Raw genomic sequence first — 8,863 nt, forward strand, 5'->3', positions numbered from 1 at the left:
AGCCTGGGAGGCCTGCTGCGGCTGGTTGGGTTGGATGGTGAGGACCCTGCTGGGGCGGCCCTGGCAGGAGCAGCGGGCACCCGCAGGAGGCCAGTCCCTCCTCCTGCCCGGTTCCTGCGTCTCCCTCGTGCTGTTCAGGCTCCTCAGTCAAAGCCGCCACACCCTGGGTGGCTTACACAACAGACGCTTCTTTCCTCCCAGTTCTGGAGGCCAGGAGGACAAGATCAGGGTGTAGGCAGACTGGCATCTTCTCTGGTCTGTCCTCTGCTTGTAGACGGCTACCTTCTCGCGGGTCCCCGAGAGGCCCTTTCCTCTGTGAGCATCTCTGGTGTCCCTCTGTATGTTCCAATTTCCTCCTTTGATTAGGGTACCAGTCAGATTGCGCTGGGGCCCATTCTAAAGGCCTCATTCGGACGTCATTACCTCCTGAAAGGCCCTATCTCCAAATAGTCATATTCTGAGATATTGGGCATTAAGGCTTCAACATACAAATTTGGAGGGGGCAGGGGGACAACATTCAGCCCAGAGTGGTCTCCCTCTAGAAATTTCTGTGGCCAAAACTTAGCAGGGGCCAGCTGACAAGTGAGAAATGTAGTTTCCAGAGTCCCGGCATCGCAAAGGCAGAGTTATAAACAGGTGAGATTTGGGGATGAGCAGCTGGCCAAGGAAGGGGCTGCCAATGGAAAGAACAGCCTCGGGCAAAAGCTGCCTTTGGGAAGTGAGGTGACCAAGCAGCCATGCCCACCCAAGCGGGATCTATGCGTATCTGGTGAGTCATGTGACCTGTGTGACTGGGGGGGCAGCTACCTGTTTCTAGCCTCCCCTTCCCCCATTGGAGGCCACGCTCTGGGAAGCAAGGGTCGGAATAGGAGCACCTGTCCCCGAACCGTGGCTCTTTGTGGAGCCAGATGTGATTGCTGAGGAAGAGTTTGGAGGGTCATAGTGAAGAAGTGGGCCATTGAAGCAAGGAGTCAGCGGCCGGCGACCCAGCAGCACGTCAGCAGATGGGAGAGGGTGGTCTCCTCAAGGGCCCAGACGGATGCAGACATCAGCAGTCACTGTCGACTCCATGGGAGGCAGGAAGAGGCCAGCCTGAGGAGGGTTGGTGGGCCCTTTGGGGCTAAATACAGTGGACACAGAGAGGAAAAGTGAGAGACGGCACCAAAGTCCATATTCGTCCACCTTGCTCGCTGCTTCCTAAAGGGGCCCCAAATGAGACAGGAGGATGATCCTTTCCTTCTTTTCTTTCTTTTCTTTTCTTTTCTTTTCTTTTCTTTTCTTTTCTTTTCTTTTTTTTTCTTTCTTTCTTTTCTTTTCTTTTCTTTTCTTCTTTTCTTTTCTTTCTTTTCTTTTCTTTCTTTTCTTTCTTTTTTCTTTTCTTTCTTTTCTTTTCTTTTCTTTCTTTTCTTTTCTCTTCTTTCTTTTCTTTTCTTTTCTTTTCTTTCTTCTTTTTTCTTTTCTTTCTTTTCTTTTTTTCTTTTCTTTTCTTTCTTTTCTTCTCTTCTTTTCTTTTCTTTCTTTTCTTTTCCTTTTTCTTTCTTTTTCCTTCCTTCCTTTTTTTTAAGATTTTTTAAAAAATTATGAATTCATGAGAGACAGAGAGAGAGGCAGAGACATAAGCAGAGGGAGAAGCAGGCTCCCTGTGGGGAGCCCAATGCAGGACTCGATCCCAGGACCCCAGGACCACACCCTGAGCCAAAGGCAGATGCTCAAGCACTGAGTCACCCAGGTATCCCTCTTTCTTTCTTTCTTTTTCTTTCTTTCTTTCGAAGGGGAATTTAGAAGAGTAAAGAAAATCTAAGGTAAGTGCTAACCCCTGAAAAAGCTTTGAGTGACCCGAGACTTTAGAATTCCATGAAAAATAAATGAGAGGTATCGGTCTGGGGCATGAGACCATTTTTCCCAAGGTCATCATCACTGTTTCCGTGTGCAGTCCCCACATATGACCTAGAGATTGTATGAAATATTAGGTATACAATTTTAGAGTAAGCTTATTTTTAAAAAGAGAAAGAGAGAGAGGGAGGGCATATCAATTTAGGTTCAATGGAACAAACCTTTCATTCTATAAAATGAATGCCACCTTTAGGCAAAGAAATATATGTTGAACTTTTCTTTTATTTATTCAACCAACATTTACTGAGTGACTACCATGTGCCAGGTACAGTGCAGGTGGTTTCTCTCTTCTCCACTGCATACGCTGATGACATAAAGCTAAAATAATAAAAATAGTAGCAGCTAACATTTATTGAAAATGTGCTATGTGCATATGTGCCACCCAGTTACCATAAGGACTTTACATATATTATCTCATTTAATCCTCAGAATAACCCAGGAAGATAGGTATATTTCCCACCCTTTCCCTTTGATGCTCAGAGAGTTTAATCTAATTGCTCAAAGTCACAGAGCAGTTAAATATCAGAGTTGGAATCCAAAGTAGGCTTGTGTAACCCCAAAGTCCATGCTCTCAGGTCAACTCTTTTTCTTCCTATTGTGGTTTCCTGGGCAGTGGGTCCCATAGTTTTTCAAAGTAGTAACTACTAAATTTGAACACCTACGTGTGAACTAGGGATGGCCAAGACTAGACTTGCTAGACATAGGCTGCCAAATGCAAAATTCATTTTAAAGAACGCATTTCCCTGCGGATGGGGTAGAGTCAAGGGGAGGAGGGCAGGAGGGAGAAATTAGGAAAGGTTAGGAAGAAAGGTTTAGCAGTATGTTCATTATCTTGATTGTGGTGATGATCTTGTGGGTCTAATCAATCACATGTCGAAATTTACCCTTGTAAGATGTGAAGTTTATTGTACCTCAAAAAGACTGTAAAAAAAAAAAGATAACAGCTAGGTAATGGGTAATATTGGACTATCACCCCCAAACCCAGTGGCTTAAACAACAATCATTATTTTTATAGCTTATGTGACTGTGAGTTGTGGCTGGAGTTTGGTTGATCGGGGTTGGGCTCAGCTGAGGCAGCTCTGCACCAGCATCTCATCTTCCTTGCACCAACCGGGCTAGCTGGGTATAAACTTCTCATGGTCATGGTAGAGGTACAAAAGGGCAAGCAGAAACATGGGTTTTTGGGTGGGGTTTTTTTTGTTGTTGTTTTTTGTTTTCAGCATTGGCTTGGACCTGGCTTATTGTTACTTCCACCTAATGTCATTTATCAAAACCAAATCCCCATGGCTGAGCTCAGAGTCAGAGGTGGGGAAGCATTCTTTCCTCAGTGAGGCAGAATCAGGGGTGTAGATGCAGGAAGGGGTCAAGAATTGGGGCCGATCATTCAATCTACCACAAAATATCAGACACTTGCAGCGGCAGTTTGGAGAGACAGGATCGCAGAATCCAGAGACTGTAATCTGCTTTTCTAAGTGTCAATGTTTGAGGACGTCTCTGGCCTCAAGGAAACACGATCCAGACATATCAACTGAATATGAGCAGTTCATATTAGGACATCTCTCCCCAAAGGAGTCACTGGTATTTTCAGAAAAGTGGCGGATTCCCCCGAGAGCTAGGCCATAACACGACAACATGTGCAGGGACAGAACACAAGTCCATTTGGGGAAAGAGCTCTAAAGTGTTATTGTCTCAGAAATGTGATGAGTAAAATGCATTATCAAAGGTAATTAAAACAACATGAAGGAACCAACTTCCCTTGGTTAATTTATTCCAAGCGAAGAGAAAATCTCAGAACTAAATTTAGTGTTGGAACCTTTTAAGTCAGCTTGCCTTTCTTCAGCTGAGGCTAATTTGTATAGTTTGGATTGTCCTGAAAGTTCTCATTGTCATCAGTGACTTAAAAATACTGCTACTGGGCAAAAGAAATCAATGATCTCTACATTGCAGGCTGAGTAATTACATAATAATGATTTGCATTAATGAAAAGACAAGTTGGTCCAGATCCAGATGTGCCACTGACCACAGTTCCCTGCAACGTCTAAGCAGAATGCTGAGGTCGGAGAAATTTCAGCGTCAGTTGTGAGACAAAACGACTGGTTAAAAAGTCTTCCCTAATCAACATCACTTAATAGCTCTTTAATGACTGACTCATCATTTTTCTCCAAGTAACAGTAAATTTAAATTTCAAAATAAAGCAAATTTTACTTATATCTTTGGCACAGAAGCAGATGTTTCCCTGACATGTGCACACAAGCTGTTGACTGTGACCTTGCAGGATGAAGCAGTTTTGAAAATTAGCTTTTGTCTCCCAATCTGGGGAAAACAATGCTGCAGTGAAGATTTAATAAAAAGTCATAGCTTCTCACAGAAGCTTATTTCAGCAAAGTAAACTATTAATTAAAATAACAAATGTCAGCTGTTTTGGAGGCTGACAGTTAACACGACGCAGCATTTGCTTACCTTGACGTACAGGATGCCTGGGACACTGGAAGGATCCATAATTCATCCTAGGTATGGCTCTCTCATGCCCTAATATGGTGATAACAGAGTGATAAATTAGCTCCTGTTCAGCAGTTTCGTTAGCAAAAGCACTTGGGGGCTTGGGGAAAACCCACCTAGAGAGGGCCTTTTGGCAGGCTGAAGGAATACACACTTGAACAGCTTGAGTGAAAGTTTCATGGCATTCCTGGAAAACTCCAGTACCAAGAAAAACAGGTGGAGAAAATGTAAAACTAGGTGAGAGGAAGAGTAAAAGCAACGTGTTACAATCTGCTTTAGGCCACCGTGGGGGAGAAAATTATTAAGTAGAGGAAGGACTATATCACCCCCAAGAGACCAGGAGAACGGAGGTTGGGGGTGGGTGGGATTTCAGACAGAGGAGAGATGGGGCAGTGGGGGAAGGAAGGGAAATTGACAAACATCCTCCACCGTCTCTAACTTAAGAGGTTTGGGGGCAGATGAGGCAAAAATACAGTGTGTGGGGACATTGGTTCTAGGCTGTTCCCTAATGTGAATACATAGGTGAGAATAATAAATATAAAAAAAACACTCTGACTGTGAGGCTCACTGGTGGGGAAGTCTGTTGTAAGGCTTTTCTCTTCAGACAGCTCAGTAATACATCTATTATGAAATTAGAGAGAAGAAAAGCCCTTTTAGTTAGGGCACCTTGTAAAAATGTGTATGGGAAGCCTGAGGAGCTGAGAAATGGAAATGGAAAGGTGACCTGGAGGAAAGGTCTGGGCAAAGCAGATTAGCGGGGCTGCGGGGGTGTTGTGGGCATGGTGGGTGGCACTGAGGGAAAAGCCATTGACTATTCAGGTAGGTGCACTTAGGGAAATGCAAATCGCATCAAGTAAAAATAGTTCTGCTGCTTCTCTCTGTGTTGCGGAAAGCACAACAAAAGCATGTATCCCACGGTTTAGGTATTCCATGCTTCTCTTTAGGAGAAAGGAAAAAAAAAATTACTAAACAGGAACCAATTAAGTTAGGAACTGGCCACAAGAGGAACCTGTTGGTTTTTTTTTTTTTTTCTTTTTTTCTTTTCCAAGACCCATGATGGGCCAATGAGGGTTTCATTTCCTCCCCCATTTCTGGGACTGTTTTAATATGCTGTTACAGTGGACACATCTACATTTTAAAACTCACTTATTATCATTTCTACTGGAGTCAAAACGTAGTGCATCGTTAAGCATGATCCAGTTCACTGGTCCAAAATGAACCAATAACAATTAGAGTCCAGAGCAACCCTTGTGCATCGCTCCTGTTCCTCATTATTCTCTCTTTCCTCATTGGCTTGGGGACTTTAGCTAAGGTATGGGTTGTAGAGGAAAGGTATTTGGCATTCATAAAAATGAAGAACATCAGAGGCATATAAACAAGTCTTTCGGTCACGGACGTGGGCTTCAATCAAGCTCAAAGCCTGCCCCAAATGAATGACAGGAATCAACATGCAAGGCAGAAAGGAGGGTGACCCAGTCTGGATGAAACCCTATTTGACCCTTTATGAAAAATACAAAGCGAGCAGAATCCTTTCAAATGATCCAAGAGAGTCAGCGACCTCCAACTCAGATACGTCTTGTTGGCGGCCAGAATGCTTCGGTATCGGGCAATGCCGTCTTGGTTAAGTGTGACGGAGCCGGCCCTGAGTGCTCTCTCGCTGGAGGCCTTCTCTAGGCACCAATCATGTGCATGCTGCTAGAGCTACCTGCTAACCTCGGGTCCCCCAAGGGGGAGCTCAACTTTGCACCCAGTGCGAATCTGGCACGGGCTTCACGTCCATCTCCCAAAGGACCCTCTTAGTTCATACCTTATTGTAAGAAACCCCTTCACTGCAAACCTCTCCTTTCTCACTTTCCTATTGCTAACACACCGTGGAAGTTTTAGGGCAAGCTGGGTGTGGGCAGTGTTTGTTGTTACAAACTCCCCGAGCGCCAGAGAGAATCCGCATTCCCAGACAAATCCACCGAAAGCAGCCTGAATCAAGGGCAGGCAGTATTGGATGATTTCTGCTTTCTCCCTTTCTTTTTCCCCTGCCAATGCTTCTGCAACACTAAGTTATCCCATTTGATGGGCAATTTGCTTCTGTGCTGTGCTGCCATTAGCACTTGTCTCCAAAGCGCTTCTTCTTCCTCAAGGGGCTTTTCCACCAGGGTTCAAATCTATGGCAAAGTGCTGGCTGCAACCCTAAGTTTAATGCTTGGGTAAGATATGCATAAAAAAAAAAAAGGAAAAAAAAAGTTGGAGTACCATTGAAAAACTAGGACACGGATCTCCGTATGACGTTTATTTAGGGAGGAAAACTGATTTCTGTCACTAATGCAGTTTGTGGATGCTCTGTGTAATCACTGAGGAATTAATGTGATTTAATAGCCACAACAATAAATATAGCCTCGACAAGGTGATTATCCCATAAGACTAAAATCATGATATAGCATAAATCAATACCAGCCCTAAGTATGTCTCCGAACGGGGTATATATTTCTAACATTGACTCCGAGATGTTGAACTAATTTTGGAATTAGAAGCTGTATGAAATGCAAAAGCTATTTTTCTAAGTGAAAAATTACAGAATATGTATGACGATCACTCAGAATATATATTGCTCATAAAATGAGTAGAAGGAAATGAGTAGGTGGGAGTAGTCAAACTTTGAAAGCTAGCTCAAGTTCAGACCTCCGCTCCTTGGGGCCTACCGCTCTCCACGCCGGGCCGCCCCAACCGTCCAGTTTCTGCCCCGTCTGTGGACCATCCGCCCACCCGAGAGGCCCTTCCTGCAGGGACTTGCCCCCTCAGCCTGTGCCACTTAAGCAAGTCCACGGATTCACCTGCTTGAGCGAGCTCCAGCCTGGTGCCGAGGCCTCTTGGAGCCTCGGGGGCTGGAGGGCAGTCCTACAGAAGAGGGTATGGAGCACGAGCAATCTGGCTCAGCTCTTCTGGGGATGCTTCCCCAGGGATCCAGGCACATCTCAGTATTTTTTCTTTAAAGATTTTATTTATTTATTCATGAGAGACACAGATATATGGAGAGAGGCAGAGACACAGGCAGAGGAGAAGCAGGCTCCATGCAGGGAGCCCGAGGTGGGACTTGATCCTGGGACTCCAGGATCATGCCTGGGCCGAAGGCAGGCGCCAAACCGCTGAACCACCGAGGGATCCCCTACATCTCAGTTTTTTGAAGGTCAATGTGAGCGACTCTCTGAGCTGTCCTCTAACTGAGATAATCCCAGTTGAGCTGGCTTTTCTGGAAGCCTGGCTCCGTGCATTTCAACCAGCCCCTCCCTCCAGGGAACCCGAGGTCGGGGTGGGGGGGGGACTTACTTGGGGGGCTAACTGCCCTCCAGCCCTGTCAGTCCTGTTCAGACCCATGGAGCCCTGGAGCCCTGCCAGGCCTGGCTGCCACCGCCGCCCAGGTGGAGGCCACTGGTGTGCGCCAGGCCCCTCCCAGCCTCTGGGCCTCTCTCACCTCCTCCTGAAGAGGGCCCTAAAAAAACTATTTAAAGCCTTAATATATGAAGTACCTTCTCCGAGAGCTGAGTTTCCCACTGCCAGATAAGTACCGCCTTAACTACATTTTTGTGAAGTAGCTGCAGTGGCACTCCAGAGTTGATTATGTTAATCCTTTAGGGATATTCGAGAAAATATCTGCAGATTCTTCCTATAGGAGAGTAATCAAGATTTGATTCAGGTATCAACCACCCGACAGGCTTTCCAACTGACATGTTCTCAGTGTGCCACATATTGTATTTTCACTTTTCAATATTGTACATTTTTCCTTTGTGCTACCCCCCTCCCGCCGTGCACACAAAGATTTCCTTAGTCACAAAGGATTAAATAATTCACCTCTGAAGAATCCTTTTAAAGCATCAGTGCCTGTCTTGAAAATTGCTTCCCCTCCTTGCCTTTTTTTTTATTTCTTGCAGAACAAAGAAAAGTGTTAATCTTTTGATAATTGACTCTATTTTTACTGGAATTTCTCTTGTGATTATTTAATACATCTCCAGTCAATTTCAAACAGTAGCTGTTTGCAGCATGCATCTCCAAGCAGAGACAAGTTGTCCAAGCAGGGTGCTGGGGAGGGCTCGTCTGGCAGGAACACAACCCCAACGCAATAATGAATGCAGCCCGAGCACACTGTTTGAAAATGGGATTGGCATTACTTATTTAGACGAAGAGACAAATGCACTTGTAGCTCCGTTTACCACTCGGAGCTCTTACAGAGACTGCGAAGGGACAGAGAACTTACTACTGTGAGCGGCCTATCAGTTGGGGTTTTATTTGTGTCTTCCTGTAAATGCAGGAGGCCTCGCTATTGATGACTTTAATTCTGCAGGCACCGGTGCTTTGTAGTTAGCCTGAGAAATCACATTAGGCGAGCTGATCGAAGGCCCCCCCCCCCCCAAAGGCTTAGCAGTGCTCTTCTTCGGATGGACCAGGGTGCGATGTGACTGCAGGCTCGTTCTGGAAGCTCTTC

The 8,863-nt window shown here is 45.3% G+C and overlaps 1 long non-coding RNA gene across 1 annotated transcript; it reads right to left on the minus strand.

The window, feature by feature from the left end:
* Positions 1 to 2,124: 2,124 nt before the first annotated feature.
* LOC140598146 (uncharacterized) lies at positions 2,125 to 4,627 on the minus strand. The gene is made up of 3 exons (XR_012000269.1): positions 4,509 to 4,627; positions 4,354 to 4,422; positions 2,125 to 2,211 (listed from the first exon to the last, which is right to left on the minus strand). It is a non-coding gene; the product is annotated as an uncharacterized lncRNA (long non-coding RNA).
* Between the last annotated feature and the right edge of the window lie 4,236 nt (positions 4,628 to 8,863).

The sequence above is a fragment of the Vulpes vulpes genome, chromosome 3, assembly GCF_048418805.1.
Source record: "Vulpes vulpes isolate BD-2025 chromosome 3, VulVul3, whole genome shotgun sequence".
Lineage (NCBI taxonomy): Eukaryota > Metazoa > Chordata > Mammalia > Carnivora > Canidae > Vulpes > Vulpes vulpes.